Below are 20,263 nucleotides of genomic sequence, written 5' to 3' on the forward strand. Positions count from 1 at the left end.
ATAATAGGCTTCATGGTGTCTGACAGCATCACTTTTCTTAAGATGCACTGCAGACAGATAGACTGACATGCAGTTTATGCTTCCATTGGCTCACATTTTGTACATACATATTAGTCTTTAATATCTGGTTTCATTTCAGAGGCAGACTTCGAAATGGTGCTACAGTGAAAGCCCGCAAGCAGCGTGTTATAATCTATCTGGCTGCATTTGATCACTATGGGGAAAGTGCTTTTTGACTTTTTTCTGTATTGCTTGGCTTCTCCCTGGATAACGTGATTTTATTTTGCTTGCTTTACAAATCCTTCTTTCAGCTGCTCTAAGTACAGTATGACTTAACTGTATAAAGCAGAATGCAATGTTTTGGCTGATTTTCATTTTGTTTTTTCAATATGCTGCAAACACCTTTATTTTTTTTAACTTAATCTAACATGCTACGAATTCATCCATGCAAACCATGGTAGAAGGCCACTGTCTCAGATCCTTCTTGCTTTATGCTTCTTCTATTATCTCACTATTTAATCATAACTTAGAAAAATAATGGGCAGGATTCATGCACGGAGTCTAAGAGTAGAGTAAGACTCCATGCAGCTAACATGTCTGCTGAGCGATCCAGGAACAGCCGGCAGGGGCGTGCAAGAGAGCTCTTAAAACGACTCTTACACGGACAGGGCTAGGTTATGCAAATTATCTCACTTGCTGCTGAAAGTTATGCAAATGAGGTAAATCTGCGATTCAGGAAACCCTAACCTGTCCGAGTAAGAGTAGTGCTATTTGCAGAAATGTACTCCGTTGTCAACTGAGTACCGTTCTGCAAATAGCAAAACGGAGCCATGACAGCTCCAAATAAATGATACAATCAGTTGAGGAAGCATGCCAATGGCCAAATATATGGCCTTGGCAATCCTTCCCATTGCAAAATAAAAAAAAATAATTTTTTTTTACCTCGATCCCCAAATTTTAAGCGTAGCGCAGCATCGCGCAAAAGTGCTATGCACTAAAACCCCCCAAAAAAATAAATAAAAGCCAAAAATAGGCATTTTATTACAAATATACATCTGCCATGCAAGTGAATGGCAAGCTGAAGACAACATGGCTACTGAGTAGAGATTTCTAAGGGGGGAAGCTCAGTCTAAGAGATGTAACCAAGCATTTGTAGGCAATCCTATGCAAATGAGGGTAAGGATAGTGAATCCCAATTTCACTTGGCATATGAGCAAAGTCAGTGGAGTGTAAGAGTAATATAAGGGGAGTATCAGAGTAGAAGATAGGTGACATCATGAGGGGGGTATGTATGAAAGAATGTAAGCTCATTGGAGCAGAGTGGCATGTGTTTGCTGTCAGTTACCCATCACTGGAAGAGGTGTGTCGACAAGTATCCTAGCTAAAGGCAAGAAATTGAAGGTGTATGCCGTGGATAACACTAAAGTTTCTTGTAGAAGTGCCTGCAATGTGTATGTGCGTGTGCGCACCTGTAAAACCGAGTAAGACTGTGTGTGTGCGTGTGCACCTGTGTGCGCACGTTTAAGCTGGAGTAAGCAAATGTAAGGTTGTTGAAACCTGTGTAAGTGCGTTTGCACCTGTGTGTGTGCGCGTTTAAGCCAGAGTCAACAAATGTGAGGCTGTGTAAGCATGTGTGCATGTGTGTGAGCTTGTGTGTGCAGCACTGCCCCCTGTGGAAACAGAAAGGGAAAAGGAAGCACAACGAACAGTAGGAAGTTAACCAAGGAGAACTAGCAGAGCTAGCAGGTGAAAACAATCATAATCAGCCAATTACACAGGCAATACACTAACCCAGCCCAGCCCAGCACTTAAAACTCTGCAAACAACTTTCCACTATGTTTTTCTCAGACACTGCAACACTGCAGTAAGCTAATAGAAGTGAAAACTGAAAAAGCTTTACTGAGACAAAGAAATGTTAGGGGCTGCCATTGCTGTTATAAGGCGACATATGCAACATGCTGAGGGTGGTGACAATGCAAATGCTGCTGAGCAACCCACAGTGAGGAGATGGAGAAGAGTGTACAGGCCCAGGGTAACCTACCAGGGGCTACATGAGCTGAAGATAGTGGAGCACTATAGAGTGGACAGAAAGCTCATGCAGCAAATTGTTGAGCTGTGCAGGCCACGCCTCACACACAGAAACCAAGGTATGTGTTGGCCTAAGAATATTAGCAACAGGTACCTTCCAGAGACCAACTGGTGATATGATGGGGATTTCACAGGCATCAGCATCCAGGGTACTGCACCAGTTCCTGAATGCCATGTCAGCACATGTCGGTGATCATGTATATTTCCCCAATTCCCATGAGGTATTGGCCAGCAATATGCGTCTTTTCCAGAAAATAGCGGAATACCCTGAGGTAGTGGGTGCAATAGACTGCACGCACATATGCATCAAAGCACCAGCTGGTGAGCGGGGTAGGGTCTATTTTAACCGCAAGGGTTTCCCCTCCATCAACTGCCAGGTCATGTGTGATGCCCAGGGCATAATAATGAATGTGTGTGCTGGCTGCCCTGGAAGCTACCATGATTCCCATATCTGGCATCTGACACAGCTGTGCCAGACATTTGCCAATGGGGACATCCCTCATGGTCACCTAGTGGGGGATGCTGGATATGCACTGGAGCCGTGGCTGATGACACCCATCAGAAAGGCACACACACCTGAACAGGAACACCATAATGAGGCACACGCACAAAGACGAAATGTAATCGAGCATGTGTTTGGGCTGCTCAAGTCACGGTTCTGGTGCCTGGACACATCTGGTGAAGCCTTGCAGTACTCACCAACTACATGTACCCAAATAGTCATGGTATGTGCTATGCTACATAATATGATCCTGTGAAAACAGCTGCAGCAGGAGCAGCATAGGGCCGGGCCATACAGCCCCCCACCATTGCCAAGGCCATCACAGGCAGAGCGTGACTCGGGGGAGGAACAACCTGAGCCTGCCCCAGTAGGCAGAAGGTGGCGTGCCCAGTATGCTTTGGCCTTGGCAAAGAGGCAAAGCATAGCATATACACTGGCTCAGTACGAACCCTGGAAATGATTCCTCTCTCTGACTCACACATATAGTAAAAGGGATGCCTAACTTGACACTACCTGTTTTCAAACATGTATAGGGAGTGTACTATGTGCATCCGACAGAGGCAGCCCTGCAGCACCACCTGAGGCATGATTGCCATGTTTTAAGCAATATAAAGCAGTGCTAAACAGCTTTTACCACTATTTAGTATATGTAAACAAAATTGCACAAACTAAGTAGCACAACTTTGGGCAATGTTGAGCAATGTTCAGCAATGTTGGTTAATGTTGAGCAATGTTGGGCAAGTCTGTTCAAAGTTGGGCATAGTTGAGCAAAAGGAGGTAAACATGGTCATATTTGCTTTACTGTTCCTTACACAGTCTGGTCTGCCCAGTATGAAAATATGAAACAATGACAGTCCTCGAACCCAGGATACTATGCACTATAGTTTCAGTACTGAACCACTAAACCATTACAGTATTTCACTGGTCAGCCTCTATGAATAAATGTTGATAAGTCTATACAAAGTGTCTCATGGAAACCCCGCAGGCACAGCATAATCCCTGTAGAGTTATGACACACAGGTGAGCCCTGCAGTAAAAATACAACTCGATTTACAACACACATATAGTATAAATGTTAATATTGGGCATGTTCACACATGTCAACAAATGTAGTGGACTTCACACAGCAACATACTGAAAGGTCACACTGGGCATGCTCACACATGTAGGCCATGTCTGAGTACAGCAGTGGGCCACACATATCTGGCAGTTGCATGTGTTAACCCAGGAACCTCTCACAATTCACCAATCCTGACTTATGCACACAGTGATATGACAACAGACACATATATAATATATTGGAACCCTGTCATAATCAAATATGTGCTACAGATACTTAGGTTGTTCATAAAAATTTGAAAAGCAAAGAAAACCCCCCCCAAAATCAGTATCATCAATAAACAATGTGCACTCCAAACACTATCCAGTCCAGGTCATGGAAAGATTATCTGCGAAGGAGTCCATACAGAACCATGACACTTCCTTCAGCTATGTCATAAATAGCAATGTACACTCATATATGTCCTGAGTCAGGGCCAACTGTAAATGACTGACAATGCCAACATCCTGTCAGACAGGCCCATACATACATACCCACCTCCCACTGACAAAAATCCCTATCATCATACCAGGAGATATCACATGTAGAATGGGTAAACAGCTCCTTCCAAAGCTGAAAACATGGCATCAATTGGATTACATTGTGCCCCTATATGTGTTATAAGTGAACTGCAGAACAAACAGACCCTGTACCTGAACAGTCTGTTGAGCCTCACCCTCTCTACATGATATGAAACTGTTGAATAGGTTACAGCAACATATGGCACACTACACAAGTGTTGGTGCACAACAGACCATGGGAACTATAGTCTTATAAGCCGATGAAGTCTGATCTGCAAGGCCATGGAGTCCATCATGAGTGAAGTCAGAACAGAGCTATTGGGAAGCCTATAAACACACAACCCTACCAACTTTGGACTGTTCATGGGCAGATCCTGTTTCCCAAACCTGCTAGACTGTTTGCAAGGCAGCCACCCAGGACATACATCAATGAAATGAGCTACACACGTCCCACATACACTTTGAATAGGCTTTTTCCAACATCCCAGACATGTCGTATCCACAAAATCAACAACCTGTGCATAAATATGTATTGTCATCGGATGGATTGGCAACTGGGCCACAGATAGATCACACAAGGTAAGAAATGTGGAGTCCTGTTCAAGCTGGTAACACCTGCTATCCCCCATGTCTCAGTCCTGGGGTTAAATAAAACTAAGTGCACAAACATTACCATGTATAGTCTGATGATGTCAGCATCCTAGAAATATAGCAGTGGAAATGAAAGCTCCCAATAAAGCATATAGTGTGTTGTGTTAATGCATATCTCTTCAGTATTATAACATAGTTAGGTAGGGGTTTGAATCCTGCTTTTGCTGAGTGTGTGGGTGTATGTATCCATGTGGTTTTCTTTGAGAGTATTGCCATTTTTGGAGACTAGGCAAACACCTTAAAAGTGTTATATTCCTGTTTGGCAAGTCTGATGATGTCAGCATCCTACAAATATAGCAGTGGAAATGAAAACTCCCAGCAAAGCACATAGAGCGGCGTGTTAATGCATATCTCTCTAGTATCATAACATAGTTAAGTAGGGGTTTAAATCCTACAATTGCTGAGTGTGTGTGTGGGGGTGTGTATGTTTTTGTGTGATTTCCTTTGAGAGTATTGCCCTTTTGGGAGACTAGGCAAACACCTTAAAAGTATTATATTCCTGTTTGGCAAGTCTGATGATGTCAGCATCCTACAAATATAGCAGTGGAAATAAAAACTCCCAGTAAAGCATATAGCACCTTGTGTTAATGCGTATCTCTCTCTAGTATCATAACATAGTTAGGTAGGGGTTTGAATCCTGCAATTGCTGTGTGTGTGTGTGTGTGTGTGTGTGTGTGTGTGTGTGTGTGTGTTGGGGGGGTGTGTATGTTTCTGTGTGATTTCCTTTGAGATTATTTCCCTTTTGGAAGACTAAGCAAACACCTTAAAAGTGTTATATTCCTGTTTGGCAAGTCTGATGATGTCAGCATCCTACAAATATAGCAGTGGAAATAAAGACTCCCAGTAAAGCATGTAGCACGTCATGTTACTGTGTATCTGTCTAGTATCATAACATAGTTAGATAGGGGTTTGAATCCTGCAATTGCTGAGGGTGTGTGTATGATACTGTTGGTCAATGTGTTGTGGGTTTAGCTTTTACTACTGTATAAGAACAGTATGTGCATTGCACACTTCAGGTATCTGTGTGGCAAATACATATATGTACATGTGACCTCAATTATTTCATAGGTGTGAAGCCTGCTTTCTACATGAATACATCTGTTACCTATGACAGATTGCGCTGCTGCTTCTCAGACCTTCGGTCACATATGTATGTTTGTGACAAGGCCAGCCACTGTAGTGATCAGTGGCCTAGGTCATCTGTGTCACACGCACTCATTACAGTTTCTATAGAATAGTGTGAGTGAGGGTTCATGCCTTGGGTATATTTCAGACATGTTCAAACACAACAAAGTATGTCAATAATGGACATTCATTATAGGTGTACAACAACTTTGTGGATATGCTTACAGACCCCTTATTGGCTATGTGATACACAGAGGGACTTCAGAATACCTATGGAAATGTGAATACCAAAGGACAGATGACATAACACTTGGTTGTATGTACCACATCGGTACCCATTCTACATGTTTGGGGCTACTACCTATGTGGTACTGTGGGGATATTATGTTTAATAAATGTGGATGACTATGCTATATTTGGCTTACAGCTTTACAGCATGGGTTGGACAACAGGTATCTGTCTGTATGATACCCTTGTGGAGGATAAGTGTCTCATCCGGAGAATGCATTGTAGGCCACTGTATGCATTTCCAGATGTGGATGGACATATCCCTAGTGTGTTTGCTTGTACCTAAGAGGGCTATATGCCAAACAGGAGTGGTCCCAGGTATGGGTGGTGGTCAATAACACTGGTTACTGGTATAGTATAGTACCAGATGGATCCAAATGCTACTGAGTTTCCTACATCTGTGTGTCAGTTGTCAAGACAACATCTAACGACTGGTTATAGTCAGGCTATTGAGGTTGTGTATACTACCAGAATGCAAACCAATGAAAGATAGTAACAGTATCACCCACAGCATAGTGTCAAACCATGTCATACACACATGTGTACCCAGGTTAAAACATATGTGTATTAAAATGCATACTGGCCACCAATAGAAACAATGAAGTCTTGACACTGTGTAATACAGGGCATGTCACCCTTTCCATGTGTCCACTATGCACATACATGCAGACAGTGCACCTCCACCATGTTGACAAATGTACACCTGCAAATCTGTACTGCACACATCACACACGTACTGTCCACTCACCAACACATGCTGTCAAAACTACACACGTCAGCCAAGTGGCACATGGGCGGACAATACATTTTTGGAATTAACACTGTTGTAAATAATACTACATTGATAATCATAGCATTAATGCATCATGCCTACTCAGATATACCTACAGGGATATAATTACACTGTACTGTTGACAACATGCTAACATTGCTACACTGCTATAAAGTCACCCTGTGCATCAGCACCATGTTAGCCTGTTCCTGCATCAATGTTACAGATGACAGGAGGTGGCACAATTTCAACATATGCACAGGGTGTGTTGTTGGTTTGCCAGAGCCCGACATTGACCCATCCAATCGACATGTGTGTGTGTGTGTGTGTGTGTGTGTGTGTGTGTGTGTGTGAGGGATAACAGTACAGCATGGGTCAATGTTGATGTAATGTGTGTGTGTGTGTGTGTGTGTGTGTGTGTGTGTGTGTGTGTGTGTGTGTGTGTGTGTTAGCCCTAGGTGTTTGGATTATGTGTGTGTGTGTGTCTGCATGCACACAGTTCCACCATATGGCTGCCATATATGGGAGGTTGTGGGACAGCCACAGACTGTACCTGCCAGGCTGTACAGATCACCATCTTTGGCCATGGACACAGTACCTGTGCCTGGCAGGGGTGCAGCGGACAGTATCGGGTACTAAGCCAGACTGGGTACTATCATCAGAGGCAGAAGGATGTCGACTGGACCCATGTTCCTGCTGGCACTGGCCAGAGCCACGTGCACGTGGTCTTCTATGATGGTCTATTGACAGCCCTGCTCCAACATTGCTGGGGCTGGTACTGCCACTATGGGAGCGGCTGTGACTTGTGTGATGTCTGCAACGACTGCCAGCCGATGATGTTGCTGGTATACATCCACGTCGACGTCTCAGCCGTCCTGCACTGTCCTGGCACATGGACATAACATTGTGGAGGACATCTAATATCTTCCCCCAACATCTATCAATGACCTTGGTGTAGTGACGCACTGCACCGGCAAGGTCACGGATACTGTCATTGATAGCGGTGTTATGGGCCCTCTGCACCCTCAGTCCCTGTCTGGTGTACTGTTCCATACGTGCCTGTGCCTGCATTACAGCCCAGAACATACCTGAGGTTGTAAGACCTGTGGGGGCATGTCTGCCAGGGGCATTACGACCATCGGTGCTCCCACGAGAACCCCTGGACATCTGCCTATGTGGTACCATTCCAGGAATCTGGGTATGGCTGCTGTGAGGGGATGCATGTGCCATAGATACCACACTACCCTGGGCAATGCCTACTGTATGCTGTCCCTCAGCTAAGACCATTGGTGATGAGGGATGTATTGGCAGTATGAATGTGCACATAGATGGTGTGGAAAGCTGTGTACTGTCGATTGGTGGACCAACGACAGACCCTGTCAAACCTGCCTGTGCCACAACACATGTTTCATCATCTCCACTATTTGTGGCAGTGTCTTCAGGTTCCCTGCTGCACTCAACTAACACAACCTCAGCACTTGTGAGAGGGAGACAGGAAACACACTTTACAATCTGTACATGATGTTAGCACACATGCACACATGCACACAAGCACACATGAACACATACACATGCACACATGAACGCATGCACATATGCACACATGCATACATGAACACATGCACACATGCACACATGAACACATGCACACATGCACACATGAACACATGCACACATGAACACAAATACACTACTCACTAAAGTAGACACACACACACACACACACACACACACACACACACACACACACACACACACACACACACACACACACACACACGCACGTACGCACACACACACACACACACACACACACACACACACACACACACACACACACACCAGCAGCAATCCAGAACATACCCATTAGTGGTTAATGGTGGAGTACAGTATCACAAGCCAAAGAGTCCTATCAAACAGTATACATGTGTGTGATGCATGTGTGTTGTTCAATGATTGGCCTCACCCTGGAACACAATGTGTACATGGACACAACATTGCTGTGCAAGTATTAAATGCTTTTCAAAGTCCTGTGCACCATCACTCACAGGTATACATACCATGGCTGGATGCACACAACTGTCAGGTGTATAGCAATGAATGCTATATGTTGTACTGTAGTTACTGTAACTGGATGTAATGTAGTACCATGAACCATCATCAGGCAGCATCATGTGGTCACTCAAGGCCACTAATGTGTGCCACACTGGCAACTATCTTGCTATACCTGAACTGCAGCACTGTGGCTACATTAACCATTTCACAGGCAGTTGTTACATGGGTATGTCAGGTGTTCAATAGGGAGCATTGCCTAACATGAATGTCTTGTTTGTGGAAGAGTTTTGCACTGCCCCATGATAGGCCTCTACCCCTCAGGTATAGTATGTGTGCTGTGTGGATGACATTTGGGATACTGGAGTCTGACCTTACAGCAGGTGTCTACATACGCCATGTGTATCATATTAGCATGTACTGCGTATGACAAGGTGGTGTATGTTGTGTGCATGTGTATTGACTCTGCCTATACAATGTCCACTACAGTGTACCCCAGGTGTTTGGGATGCTCTGTGTATAGCATGTGTTTGAGATAAGCCACTCATGTTACTGGGATGTGCATAGTCCCACTGAAAACTTGCAGAGCATGCATTATGTTTAGGTGTTGTACATGTGTATATGGCCTAAAACCCACCTGTGACATGCACATGTTATTTGCCATATGAAATGTAGAACACTCACCAGCATGGGTCTGCTGTCTTGCTGTCACACCAGAGGGACCTACAAGGATATGAGACAGCTTGTCAGTGTCAACAACTGTGGCATTGCTGCTGTGAGTTTGCAATTTTACAGTAGTACAATGGTTGACAGTCACAGGCATACAGATCATGGTCCAAATTATCAGTATTGCACAACACCAGGCTCCACATCTTCCAAATACACAGCACACATCTGACATATGCATGATCTAACAATTGAGCTAACAGTAGTCTACAGATATGGCATGTTACATGCACACTCCGAGTCAACTTGCTGGGTGACTCGGCCTCCATGATGACACATGTTTGTTGTAGTGGTTGGCCAGGAGCCACCTTACTGAGGAGCAGCTCTTCCACTTTGGTGAGGGGCGGATGTGATGCTGCACCACCTCCTGTGGCAAGCTGTTGTCTGCGGACATCAGAGGCATGCTGCCGGACATTTCTGATTAAATCACTGCAGTGATGGCGTACCTGCTCATAAGTCTGGTTATGCATGCCTACGTCATTAACCCAACGGACAACATCTTGCCACAGTGCAGTGCGCTCTTGCTGGTCCTGGCTTGTTCTGGAGAACAGCAGGGTGTGATGTTGTAATAGGGTGGATATAATTATTTCCTCCTCTTCAGGGGAATACGCAGGGTTGCGATGATGAGACATGTCCCTGGAAGAAAATAAAACAATTATTGTGAGCAAGTCTTGTGGCACACTTAACATTCTAAAGTACAGATATCAATGAAATGCCATATATAGCAACCTATTGGCTGTCAGTAGATACACACTTTTAATACCACACATCAGTGCTCAGCCCACAACTGCCTGACAGTGCCTGGCACGTTCTATATATTAAACCATGTTCTGCACAGCAACAAAGTGAAACCAGTACGTAAGACTATACAACAGCACATGGCACACTGAATGTGACACAATGCACCACCTAGCCACAGGAGGTATATATGAAGCTAATGCATACAGAAATATGTTATCCATTGAAATGATTGTAAAGTACAGTTACAGTACTACCAGTCCACCACACTACTTGTTGATAGCAAACCCCTAAGTAACATATGTGCACATTCATCAATATAGGTGGCATACTGCTGTACTACACTATACACATTGCTAGATATGCACTTATATCCTGTAACACACATATACGACTGAGGCCATGTTACAAGCATACCCACACACACATCAGACATCCCTACAAGATACAAAGGTATGGCAACCCATATGAGCTTTACCTGCGTACCATACAGTACTGTATGTCAGCACTTACAAAACCTTATGCCTGAGGTATTTAATGTGTGAGGACTACAGGTAACAAACAAAACAGTGTTTCCAAGCAATGTGGATATACACCATACTGTGCTGTTTAAGCCTACAGCTTCAGGTAGTACTACAGTTCATACGGGATTTGTATTCACTAGTGTTAACAATCAATGAGCATACATGTACTGCTTTAGCCTACAATGGCACACTCCAGTCAACACCATGGGACTATGTCACACTGTATACCATACTGCTTTTGCTGCCTAGCAATAGCATACATATCTTTTGCGGGGATCAGAGCTAGAACACTACATACCATGATATAAACAGTTTCCCACTAGGCTATCACACATATACACAACGTTGACACATTCACCTACACATTCACCATCACACTCAGTCAACCTCGCATAGCAATTAATGCAACATGTACATGCGTGTGTGTATCAGGTCATAGGTAGCTCATAGGCTATTAGGCGTAGGGCCTATAGAAGCCTAGCCATACGGTACCCTGCCCTTCAACACCCATGTAATTTAAGTTCATGTGCCCCTGTCATGCAGAGCCACAGAGGTGATTCCCGGGTTGTATTTCCTATCTCACATTCATTCATCATGATTATTCCTGATGACTGCTAATGAGGACCTTTCTTTGCTATTGATAGGTAGTTAGTTCCAGAGTATGGTATGTGTCTGAGATGAGAATGTACCACTCCAGCATGTTCTGCTTTTTGACGTTACAAGGTTTAGATCAGTACAGTGTGTAGCTTGTAGGGATTTTGATCTGTTTACATGGAGCATGTCCAACACCTGTGGGTTTGGCATAGCTTCGTATGTTAGGCAGAGGTTGGCTCTGGGTGGGCGGTATGCGACATAGTGTAGCTGTGGTTTTGGAAGACAGTCGGCATAGGGCATCTGTTTGAGTCTGGTAATACTTTTTGTGGTGTTTGTGCCTGGCGTCTACAGTTGCTGTAGATGTCTTCTGAGGTACATACCAAAAGGCCCATTGTACTCTATGATGGGTTTTATGACTGATGAGTAGAGTGGAACACTGACCTCTCATTCCATGGATGACATACCTTTTGTGATGACATGTGGACTGTACACAGTTTACATGACTAGTGTGGCACTGTGATTATCAAAAGGGACACTAATGTCCACCTGTGTCCCCTGGTCTCTTATCACACTTTTGGTGTTGAGTAGACTACCACCTATGTGGTAGTTCATGGGCACAGGGTTTTTAACAAAAGGGATGGCAATACATTTACAACATTGAGCTTGAGCATACATATAAACATCCATTGGTGTACATACAGATTTACATGTAGGCATATATACAGTCCACCTTTCATGGTGGGAATATCAATTATGCAAGGGTTGAGAGAGATACAGTTATGTAATACTTTTGCACAGTCTTGTGCAGAATGCATTGAGGGTATTCTCAGGCCATGTATCTTTAGCAGGACTCCCTGTCTGGAAGACTATAAACTTAGCAAATCATACCCACAGCATTTAAACACCACATGTCATATACCAGCACTGTATGCTGTCTTGTTTGCCACACACTACAACCTACATGAAAATATGCACATAACAACCTTCACCAACATATATATGTCCACCCTTCACAAACAGTTGCAGCATGTACCTTGCTCTATGCACATGTTAAGATGCTAATATATCTGACACATAAATATCTCTACATATGTGTGTGCCATACACCCACAAGGTACACACTGTTGTACGTCCGTAGACCTCACGGATGACCTGTTGGGCCTTGCTACAACATGAACAGTTGTCACATGTGTGCATAACAGTAATATTACAGGGAGTATTTATAGCTGCTAATGCTAAATTACTATACTAGCCTGGTACAGCAGTTGCCAATGCTAAGCTACACATTATATGACTATCATGCATGTGTTACTCTGTCATATCCAGGTTTATATAGCTGTTTGCACTACTCCCTACTGCCCCAGACAGCCATTATAAACAGTACTGTACAGAACATAGATGACATGATCGGATGTTTGACATTAAATGCTGAGCTACATATGTCACAGTTATGTCCCACTGCACACAGCTACACATTAATTTGTCCATGGCAGTAGTCATGCATGGCATCAGTGCATACATGCCTACTGCTGCCACATATGCATGTTTTAAAGTATTTACAAGTACTCTTCATAAACATCTACTACTTGCTGGTAATCACATATCTGTTACATACCTGTTTGTCACTTTCAGGTCCATCTGTGTATGTTTTGACAATTTTTTTTTTGTTGTTACTTAAGTAAAGATTGCTTTTACTTAATTCCTTTTGCTTATTAATTAAGTTTTTTTTACTTAATTAATATATTTGGTTGCTGATTCACTCAAGTCTCTTTACTTAATTAAACTTTTGTGTTATTAAACAATAACTAGTTTTTACTCATCCCCAAGTTCAGTGATGCTTTATCACATGCAATGTATTGATTACATGTGGGGATAGCAAGTACAGTCTGCTTTTATAGGTATCTGCGCATGTGCATGTGATGACCTCTGCACCAATTGGTGCCCAGCATTTGGTAAATGTATACAGCCTGCTGTGTGGTAATTGCAGTACTCACTGTCATAGCAACCCAATGCTATAAATTGCTAAGGTTTGTAGGCGTAGCCCTTTCAGATTTCCAGAGTGGGGCCCATGCTTGTTTGCTGTGGACACTGTTGTTTGAGTCAGAAGGTTGGTATACTTCTTATATCTGAAGCTAGAGGTGTAGACAGTGGTGTACATGTTGTACTCAGACCTGACTGTTGCCACTTCCAGTACAGAGCTATCAGTGTAGAGTTTAACTCACCCCTACAAATGCTTATACAAGCTATATGTGAGTATGTAGTTTCTTTTCTACTTATATAATTAACTGCCATACAAAAGTAGTTATTGAGAAGTATTCTTTTGACACATGAACTGTTTATGGACTGTTATACTGTGCATATTGATGTACTCACTTCTGAAGGGTTTGTGTACTTTTATTGTTGCCATTCGCACAGGAGTCTCAGGTAAACTGGATAATTCCTCTACTGAGTATGCCTACCTACATCATTGGTTATCCCTAAACACATGTATATTTAAAATATGGGGGGGGGGGGGTGCAGACATACAGACAACATTATGTCTTATTGTGTGAGTGTTATCTTACTGGACTTAATGGATTGGTGTGCACTGGTTAGTTTATCAAGGCAGGTGGTCTGTCTGCATAGTTCCCAACTGTGAACCTATCCAGATGGTAGCCAGATGTTAGCCTGTTAGTCTTTGTCTCTGCAACTCACAGGTGTTTTCAGCACTAGTACAATGGCATTGTTACAGTCAGTTGCTACCAGTACATGGCTAGATCCTTTGGTATTTCTGTGTTGTACTCCTACATAAGGGTATGCTTGTGGAAGTCCTCACAAAGCTATTTGCAGAGTGTGTAACAGCAGATGAGCTGATATGCCTGTGTGTTTGTGCCTCTGCCAGGCCTATGAAACACTCAGATACATATTTGCTTGGAGTCAGGGATAGGTAGTTAAAAGTGAGGTACACCTTCCGACTAATAGAGACAGTAAGTGTAGACTTGAGTGAAGCAGTGCATATGGATTAGTACTCCTTTTATGAAAGTGGTGTCTACTGTTAATATTGTGATTATTCATTGTGTAATACACCACCTCTCTGACTAACGTCAGTACTTTTCAGAGGGATTCAGAGGGACACAGCTAAAATATGTTTCACAATCAGGAAGTATGGCCTCTGCCCTAATCAGATATACCAGTGTTTGTCCTGCTATGATACTGTGTGGGGGTTATAAAGTGCTTCATTAACATTATTTGCTGCTAGAATGGCTGCTTCTCTTATCATAGTCATGTAATGCAATTCCACAACAATTGCTGGTAAAGATCCACAGAACAAGCTTTGTGTTATGGCCTTCCTATTTTTCCTTTACATTCACTCATTGTTTTGCATGATATATTTATTTCAGCACCAAGTTGTTGTATATCTGCTGTGGCTTAGTGGCACTTCATGCAGTCAAGTGTATTCAAGGTCTGGGGTTCGAAACTGACAGATGTATTTTATTTTGCTGCTGAGCAGAACAAGGGCCCTGAAATACAGAGTGATTAAGGCACTTTAAAGCAGTTGTAAGCAGGTTTGCGCGAGTTTGCGAGATGCTTAGTGATGCTAAGCTTAGCGCACACATGCGCACACTCGCTCAAACCCGCTAACTACTGCTTAAAAGTGCTTACTCCCGCTAACCCCCGCGCTAATTTCTTTGAAAGAAAAAAAATGGGGAGATAGGAAAGTGGTGAAAAAGTGGGCACAAAGAGGGAAAGACAGTGGGGAAACCAGCTCGGGATGTGCAGGATGGGTGTAGGGAAGGTCCATAGCTGCCCATTTCTTTACCAGCAACAGCTGTGCATATGTTACAAATTTGGAGTGAAATTTGAAACCTTAAACCCCTGAGAGAGGGGTGAGGACAACAAAGTATGTTGTACTGCCAATTCTAATTGTCAGTTTACATGTCCAGCTGACATGTGTGCAAAACTGGCAGCTATGTATGGGGTGTAATTTTTTTGTGGGAACAGATTGCCCTTTTTTTTTTTTTTTTTCAGGTGAGAATGGAATGTGAGGTAGAGGAAGTAGGTATATTTGGGGAGGTAGGTTGGGGAGGTAAAGAGACAAGGCAAACAAGATGCATGCAGGGCAGAGTATGACACATGGGGTGAGTGAACACAATTGACGGGGACGGAAGTTTGGAAATCGCAAGCCCATGAGCCCACAGATGGTAACAGTGGGACTGAGATCCCCACCCATGGGCAGTCACCACTGCACCTTCACAGTCCCAAGGGTGGCTGTGCTGGGGGCTGCGTAGGAGGGGCAGGCTCACCCATGAGTCGCGCCACTCTCACCTCGAGCTGGCGTAGAGGATCAGCGACTAAACACTGGATCTCCCTATGCACCACAACCTGGACCCTTCGGAGGGTGACAGGTGGCCCTTCTCTGCCCACACTTGCAGGGGGGGATGAGCCCCATCCCCTGCAGCGCTTCCACCCGAAGGTGGCACAGGACCAATGGAGGAGGGTAGCCCGGGCTGGGCACCAGACCTGCTGGTGCCAGGTGCAATTGCCAGCTGAGGAGGGACAGGTGGGTCCACTGGGACCGGCCTTCCCATACGTTCTGTGATTAGGTGTGTTTAATTACAACATAGATAGCAGCATTCCTAATTAGTTGTAACAGCATGCAGTAATATTCCCATTAACCCAACACACCAGGGTTCCAACAATTGAACAGCAAGCATAACACATGCATATATTGACCGACAGTGGACATTACAACAGCATGGAGGGATGATTGGTGGCAGCAGGCCACCAAGATTGTGGTGTTTGAACAGGACACATCCATCAAAGTAAATGCAGATATTTATAGAACAATAGGACATATGTCCCAACAAATGTTATGAGATTAGACATACCCATTGAGGTGTGGAATTTCATTGCTTATGCACATAGAGTAGGGTGTAAAAAGAAATCTCCATTAACATCTTATAAGTACTTTTACTCTACACTGCATTCCTATTGACTGCAGGTGTATATCCCCTACATGTATTATTATACTAGGCAACATGCATTAGATTGTGTAATGGGTTTGGCTAGTTCATTATATACCTGACGTATATCTTACATACTAACTGTCCAAGATGCAGGTGTTACTGCTACATAGTTATATTTTTTATTTATATTTATGTATCTACATATCTGGATGTGTTCATGTGACATTTTCAGTTAAATTTCTACAGAACCCTACATTTCATGTAGTACACTCACATTTCTGGGGAACACATTGGCAAGCTACTCGTGTGCCAGATTTACCTATGCATGCCAGCCATTTACCGACTGTTGAGGACTGTATATATTCTTCACAGCTACTGGCACTTCCTTCATCCACTTTATATGGGACTGCACAACTGTGGGTTGACAGCGCTTAATACAACAGTACTATTTATTTAATGCAAGGGTACAACAACATTTCAAAGTAAGTGACACAGACACACTCCAAGTATTATACCTTTATTAATTACATTACACATTTTTCTACAGGCTCTCTCCTTTATTTGATATTACAGTGCATACGGAAGACCTATTCAAGACATATTATACCTTTATTGATAGGTTACAACACTCTTTTTCAGGCTTGCTCACTTATTTTATATGACAGTACATGCAGAGATAGTATTCCAGACTTATTTTACCTTTATTAATGGGTTACTACACTCTATTTCTGGTTCTCTGACTTATTTTATATAACAGTACATGCAGAGAAATTATTCAGGGCATTTTATAGCTGTATTATTGGGCTGCAACACTTTCTTCATGCTCTCTCACATATTTTATATAACAATAAATGCAGAATAATTACTAACCTGCCTGGTGGCGCAGCCTTAGCAGCCTATCTGCGTAGGCTTGCTGATTCGCAGCACAGACACCTGCAGCTGTGAAGTAAATGAAGGGATATTGAGACATACCTATCCATTATATAGACTATATTAGCATGTCTTATATACTGCGTTCCATGGCTACCTACTCAGTAGTGGGGCATCTTGCATATGATGGGCCTCCTGGATCCATTGGTTCAGTAGGTCCTGCTTCCATCTCTTCAGGTCTGCATAGTGGTGACTGACCTGCTCACTAGTCTGAGGGATGCCTGTGGCACTGGTGAGATCATGAGCTAACCGGTTCCAAGCCACTACCTTATACTCCGTCCCTTGGAACTGGCCCTCCAGGAGTCGAGACTCATGATGATGGACAAGGAGCTAAACCATGTATTTTGACTCCTTGATGCCCCAGCGTTGCGCTTGAAAGCGAGTACCCTCTCCAGCACCAGACATTCTAACTGCAGATGAGAGCTACAATCAGTTATAGTGACTATTCCCGCCTATGGAGCTTAAATGTGCTGCATTTCCTACACTTTTTAGTGATTGGCCATTTTTGAAAATTCTCGGCTGACTGTAGACCTGCTTAGCAATGGTTAATATACCATTTATAAGTATATGTATGTTAACAGTGGATGCTTTTCCTAAGCTGTCATGGCTTAGTGGTTCAGTGCTTTGATTATGGTGCACAGTATCCTGGGTTCAAACCTTGTCATTGCTTTTTATTTTACTACTGTCCAGACAGGCTAGGGGGTGTGGCTGTGTTTAGGCAACTTTGCTCTACGTTGCTCCATGTTGCTCCACGTTGCTCCACATTGCCCTATGGTGCACTGGTTAGCGCGGTGCATAGCTCTGTGCAGACTTATTGCGCTGGGTAAAGCGCTGCTTAGCTGTGGGCAACTAGATTGCGCTGGGTAAAGCGCTGCTTAGCTACGGGCACTTATATGTCAAGATCCTTCTTACATTTCTATATATACATTTTGTTCACTGATACATTGGCCATTTCAATGCTTTTTAGTAAAATTGTATTCATATATGTCAGGAATTATTTCATATGCTAATTTAAAACATAAAATAGAGAGGGGAGTGGTGGGACTCGAACCATGAATGCCTCCTCTTTGTGCAAAGGCTCTACTACTACGCTATTGCTATTTGGATTGATTTTCATAAACATTTGTTATTATGCTCTTCAATGTTGACATTGCTAACTGCAGCTAAGCTATGGGCACACCCGCGCAAACACGCGCAAATACGGGCAGCTATATCGGGAATTATAAAAAAAAAAAAAATTATATTTTATAACTCTACTGGGGGTTTACAATGTGAGGGAGTGTAGTGTTGGGTATTTTGACATTTGAGCGGACTCGCTCATGTGAGTTCACTTTTCACAATTCAGACACTTGCAGGGACGTGGACCTTAGGACTGCTCAACAGTCAGACATGCCCCCTGCCTTTCTGCACGGTCCGTGTTAGACTTGGAGTGGAGTCAGTGTGCCCTCATGAATATGCATGGCATGCTGACATCATACCGTTCAACTGCAGTTTCCGAGTAAGACTTATTTAGTCTTACACAGAGGATTCGTGAATCCGGGGAAATGACTTTTCTGTATTTCCTGATTCCACCCTTTCTAAGTTTTGAAATCATAATCACTGACCTACATGAAAATGTTGCATTGATATGCCATAATCATGATTCTTATGTTCTTACCTGGGTATGTCTTGAGTGCGACAATCCCAGTTGGTAACTCCTTCCACTGTTGGTATAAACCAGATTAAGTAATTTGTACTTTGCTGCATTGAATATGTAACAGCTATAAGCTCACAACTGCAGTTTTCTTTGCTCCCTAGCTATGGTCTTTGGTCTGTCCAGCATTCTACCATTTGTCCTTGTAGCAGCTGAAAAAAATATATTTATATTGTTAATATATATACATTTTGTTCACTGATACATAGGCCATTTCAATGCTTTTTAGTAAAATTTTATTCATATATGTCAGGAATTATTTCATATACTAATTTAAAACATAAAATGGGAAGGGGAGTGGTGGGACTCGAACCATGAATGCCTCCTCTGCAATGTCACAGAGATATACATTTCTTTATTTCTTACTGTCTGATAATCAGGTGAGTGTGCTGGTCACCAGACCCTTTTCGGCCACGACCCAACGTAAGAGAGGCAGCAGATTAATCTATGTGGAATTTACATAGACAAAGATACAGTTGCTATTTGCAAATGGCAGTATATGCATTATGTATGTAGAGAAGCATAGGTCTAGAAAGGAGTAATTTAGGGCACTACTCTCAAGTGTATTTCGATGGGATAGTGATACTTTAGCAAGAATCATCTGGGCCTTAACATTGAAACATGGCTGGGCTCCTTTGTCATTGTTCTTCCCCCTTCTGTGCTGCACCATTTGCCTGTTGGTCTTTTATGGGGTAGAGTGCTGAATGTCTTATTTTAGTGTAGTCATATAGCATCTATTGAATTTTTGCCTGTCTTTGGTGCAGCTCCCTGTCACAGGTGTGAGAATCAGTTCTGTGAATCTTGGCACTTTGAAAAATAAATCTGGTTTAAAAAAAACAGTGAATCTTGAAACTTAATGTTAGAATTTGAAAGCGTTTAGCCTCCTGTATTCCTTACTTAGGGAGAGGGCTGTGCTCCCCACAGCTCTGCTAATTATGTGTGCTAACCCCAATAATGTTGCAACTCAAATTAGAAGAAATATTGTGACAGATGCGACTAGTGTGAACTTAGTAT

This window comes from Protopterus annectens, chromosome 2.part0 (genome assembly GCF_019279795.1).
Source record: "Protopterus annectens isolate FY-2018-M chromosome 2.part0, PAN1.0, whole genome shotgun sequence".
NCBI lineage: Eukaryota > Metazoa > Chordata > Ceratodontiformes > Protopteridae > Protopterus > Protopterus annectens.